The 5,584-nt window shown below is 34.9% G+C and overlaps 1 pseudogene; it reads right to left on the reverse strand.

The window, feature by feature from the left end:
- Positions 1 to 574: 574 nt before the first annotated feature.
- On the reverse strand, positions 575 to 1,081 carry LOC147388267 (RING-H2 finger protein ATL78 pseudogene; annotated as a pseudogene).
- Positions 1,082 to 5,584: the final 4,503 nt, after the last annotated feature.

The following is a 5,584-nucleotide window of genomic DNA, read 5'->3' on the forward strand; positions in this document are numbered from 1 at the left end:
ATCAATTGGGTCCCATAGTGGTTGAACCCTGGTCTAGTTTGGTTGGGCCAATTTACATTCAATAAAAAAAGCATAAAATAAGTATAATATTTTCTTAAATCACATTCATTTATTTTTATAGAAAAACAAGTTTACAAAACCCCAAGTGGTTCTAATTTAATGAAAAAAAATCTCATTTTTAAGACATTGAGCCCCGCCACCATAACGTAAAGATTCCCTTTTAAACCTTTGCTCTCACAAAGTATATCTTTCAACAACTTGCACAACCGCATGGCAAGAACAAATTAATTAAATGGAAGATGTCCTCATAACAAACTACTAAAGATACAAAAAATAAAAGAATGAGGTTAAAAACTCTAATCCAACATAGAGAAGATGATAAATATAATGGGATTACCAGAGAAATTAAACATAAAATAACAATTATACAGAGTTCATACCCTTGGGGAATGCTCAAAGCTGATGATCTTAAAAAGTGATACTGTGATCCTTTTTTATCAAATAGGAAGGGATAGCGCACAAAATATACTTCTAAGTAATTGTTTCGTAGTTCATGTTTCCAATGCAAAGAAGTTCACACTTGTGTGGCAATCTCTAAAGGAGTGATAGGATCATCACGAGACTTAAGTCGATATCGACAAGTTGGGCATGAAGACTGAGACAAGAGCCATGTATCGATGCACCCAACATGAAACCGATGGTTGCACTTGGGTAGGACGCGTAATTTGTCCCCGTCAGAAAAGTCTGTAAGGCAAATGGCACAACGAGAGGTTGAGGGTGGTGAGTCGGACTTGACATAGGTTGAAGTGGGTAGTGCTACCATGTCCTTCTTCTTAAGACCCGAGTTCAAGCGACGTGATGAAACCCATTCAATGGGCTCAATAAATGCACGTCGAGTGCACCTTACCACACATTGTAGTACGGAATGGAGGCCGATGGCACATACTAAAGCGCATAACATGGCAGCCACGATGATGGTGACATTGAATTTGAGGGTAGGTTCATCAACAGAGGATATGGTTGCACAAGGGCTGTGTGAGGGAGGTGGTGTGGGTGAGAGGTTGTGGTGGTGTTCATCCATGACAAGCGAAGGAGGGGAGAGAAGGGAAAGGAATTAAGGGGAGGAGATAGGGATGGGAAAGGAGGGAGAGAAGAGAAGGAAAGGGACATGGGTACATAAAGGAAGCTGATAAGCTAAAGGGGGATGAATAGGGCACAATGTTGATAAAAGGATGGGAGAATGGTGTCTTTGGATATGCTTACGTGATAACCCACTGCCTACCTTTTTCTTTTATGCGCCTAAAAGGGAGAGGGCATCTTAGGAATTAAGATCTCTCTTTCATAACAACACTAACGTTTTCTTGAAATTGTAAATCTCTCTCTCTCTCTCTCATTGTAGCCGAGATTTGTATGAATCCAGATAACACAAATCTTAAGGATAATTATTTCAAAGATAAATCTCAACCATTGGATTTTATATTCATACTGTTTAGACCATATGTTTTTTTCATGAGTTATTCTCCATGAATTAATTGATCCCAACCCTAATAGTAATAAAGTTGGAGGGGTATTATTAAAAATCTTTTAGGTTAAAAAGGTAAAAGAGAAAAGAAAATAAAGATAGAGCATTATTATTTTTTGTGAAACCCTTTCCTTACCAGGGGTTGTTTTGCTCAAATGAATTACCACATCAGAAATCCAAAATCATGGTCAGAGAAGTTTCATCGAAAAACTTTGATATAAAAAAATAAATAAATTCAAAAAATAATTTCTTTTGAACTAGATCCAAGGTTTTGAAAATGAACGGCTACCGAACTTTCACGTAACTCCCAAACTTAAAAAATGAAATTCAACAATGAAAAATAATCTTTTTTTTTTTTTCTTCAAAATTTATAGAATTTCGTACTCTACAACCCTTAAGTATCAGATTATGTTTTTGGATGCAAAAAGGCGAGCCCAATGAGCCTTAGTAAGGCTAGGGGGACTTATTTTTATTGAATTTTTTTTTAAAAAAAAATAAAAAAATAAAAAAAGAAAGATAGTAAAAGAGAGTTGTTATTGCCACACCAATTTTTACTAACGCCACACCAACTATGTGCAATTTTTTTGGGTGATTTATATAGGAATTGGTGTGGCTTTAGTAAAAGTTGAATTGGTAATAGTAACTCTCCAATAAAATTAGAGAGACATTATTGAAAGGGGGGGGGGGGGGTTGAGGGTAGGAAATACAATAAAATTGAAGGGGGGTGAAAAAAATAGGCAAGAAAGTGGATAGTGTGGGTCCCCCCACTCTACTGTATCTAAAATGGACGTTTACCCCGCACAAAATTGTAGCTGAGTGAGACCCACAGTTATTTTCATATATATATATATATATATATATATATATATATATATATATAAGCCTTAAGCAATCAGGGTTAAGCTAGCTCATTGCCAGAAAGCAAACAGGAGCTCGTACTTAGATCAGAGGACGCTCATCCCAGGCAGGCAGCAGGGGCTTTGGGTGGAAGGAATGAATCAAGTAAGGGTCAATGTAATATGAGATTCTGTTTCAGTGATGTATTTCTCCCTGAAATAGCTCCGCTACTCTACTGACTTCCTGACTTAGCCTTTCTTTCTTATAAGACAGAGAGTATGCCCATGTATATATATATATATATATATATATATATGGCTTGGATCAAGATCCAACGTTTTATTCATAGAGATCATCTTTACCAAAAATCTGCCCATTCCGAAATTTTTAACCCTATATTACAAGTGAAAGAATCGTGGACCGTCAATTTTTTATAAACCACTTTTGATGGGGTTAGAAGTTTTAGAATGGGCTAATTTTAGGTGAGGATGATTTTCTCACCATAAAGATCGCCTTCACCAAAAATCAGTCCATTCCAAAACTTTTAACCCCAATTTACAAAATACTTTGGATAAAACATTGGATCATGATCTTGCACCATATATATGGACAACGTTCGGTAGACAAAATTGTAAACAATATTCTAAAAATAATTTTGTCTTATATAAATAAAAAGTTTCAGAATGGGTAGTGTTTTTGTGAGGATGATCATTATGGTGAAGAGATCATCCTTACAAAAACTCAATCCATTCCAACAATTCTAACTTAATGAAAAGTGGTTATAAACTACCAGTAAAAAAATGACTATTCACGATTTTTCAACTTATAAAAAATAGAGTTAGAAATTTCATAATAGGCTGATTTTTTGTGAGGATCCTTTCCTCACCATAGAGATCATCCTCATAAAAAATCAAGCTATTCCGAAACTTTTAGCCCATTTAGGACAAAACACTTTGTCTATGGAACCTGACCGTATATGACCATATATGTATGGGTTGGGTTATTTTGACAAAATCCTAGACTATAATCACTTTTCCTGGTAATATATATAACCAGGAAAAGTGGTTACAAACTAACGATAAAAAATTGACGATTCAAGATTCTTCAACTTATAAACTATGGTTAGAAATTTCAGAATTAATTGATTTTTTATAAGATGATTTTCTCACCATAGAGATCATTTTCACGAGACATTAGCCCATTCTGAAACTTTTAACTCATATAAGACAAAATGCTTTGTCTAGAATATTGTTTAGGATTTTGTCAAAAGAACACTATCCTATATATATATATATATGGAACGGATCAAGGGACATATGAAAAAACATATGTAAAAACAATGTAACATTAATAGATTTTCAAAATATGAGTTAGAAGTTTCAGATTGAGCTGATTTTTTGTGAGGATGATCTTTATGATGGGAAGATCATCCGATAAAAAAAATCAGTCCAATCTGAAACTTCTAACCCCATTAAAAGTGATTTAGAATGTGGACCATCGATTTTTTGTCAATTTTTGCCAATAATTTGTAAATCACTTTTGATGGATTTAGAAGTTTAAGATTGAGCTGATTTTTTGTGAGAATGATCTTCTCATCATAGTGACCATTCTCACAAAAAATCAGCTCAATCCAAAACCTCTAACTCATATTTTAAAAAACCATTGTTTTTACATATATCCCATGAACCACCTCCATATATATATGTATATGGTCCGTTCATCAACAAACATTTTGGCAAAACATTTTTAAAAACATGGGTTAGAGGTTTTGGAATGGGCTGATTTTTGGTGAGGATGATCTCTACGGTGAGGAGATCATCCTCACCAAAAATCAGCCCATTCCAAAACTTCTAGCCCCATGTTTACAAGTTGAAAAATCGTGGACCGTCCATTTTTTGTAAACCATTTTTGATGGGGTTAGAAGTTTTGGAATGGGCTGATTTTTGGTGATGATGATCTCCTCACCATAGAGATCATCATCCTCACCAAAAATCAGCCCATTCCAAAACCTCTAACCCATGTTTTGAAAAATGTTTTGCCAAAATGTTTGTTGTTGAACATTTCCCATATATATATATATATATATATATATATAGAGAGAGAGAGAGAGAGAGAGAGAGAGAGAGAGAGAGTTGTGATAGTCTGACTCCCCCATGTGGCATACTCAAAATACTCTCTTTACGTGGCATGTGCTATAATCATAGATTTTATTCCTCGAGATACACATATGCATATCTCCATAAATATATGTAATTGTGTATCCCGAGGAAAAAATCTATGATTCTAGAACATGCCACATCAGGAGAGTATTTTGAATATGCCATGTGGGGGAGTTAGAAAACCATAGAGATCATCATCACAAAGAGTCAGGTCATTCCGAAATTTCTAACCCTAGTTTACAAGTTGAAAAATCAGGAATCATCAATTTTTACTGTTAGTTTCTAAACCACTTTTCTTGGGTTCAGAAGTTTCGAAATGAGATGATTTTTTGTGAGGCTCGATTCTAAAACTTTTTAGCCATATAAGACAAAACTATGTTTACAATTTAATCTATGGAACGTTGTCATTCAGTAGCCAACGTTTGCGAGCCACCTTTGTCCTATATGGCTTAAAAGTTTCGATCTAAAACTTTGAAGTCCATCAAAAATGGTTTACAAATTTTCGATAGTCCAAAATTTCTAAACCATTATGATGGGGTTAGAAGTTTCAAATTGGGATGATCTCTATGGTGAGGAGATCATCCTCACAAAAAATCAACCCAATCCAAAACTTTTAAGTCATATAGGACAAATGTGTTGGCTCCCTAACGGTTGTTGCTGATATGGTAAGAGAAAATCCCACCTTACACCCTACCAACTATAGCCGGTTACCTCAATATCGAGTAATCGACTATAGCCGAGCCCCCTTATGTGGTGCACCTAGACGTGCTAGCCAGTGTGGGAGCTTGACTATGTTAAGCTAATCAGACAACTCTTCTTGGAATTGGAAAATTATTTGTTGGTTACACTTGCGCTTGTTATAACTAGTACTTTTCTAGCCTCAAATCATGTTTGAGGATCTCCATCAGAATATATGACTGAGATGTGAGAAAAAAATATACATTTCCTATACATTTCCTAGCAATCGATATTAGTTGTCTAGGAATTAGTACAAATATTCTAGAGATCTATTATCACGATGAGTATCTCTTCTCATCTTAGTTGTTTTATGAAAATCCTCTAACTT

Source organism: Akebia trifoliata, chromosome 13, assembly GCF_017979445.1.
Source record: "Akebia trifoliata isolate Shusen 1 chromosome 13, ASM1797944v1, whole genome shotgun sequence".
NCBI classification, from domain to species: Eukaryota; Viridiplantae; Streptophyta; class Magnoliopsida; order Ranunculales; family Lardizabalaceae; genus Akebia; species Akebia trifoliata.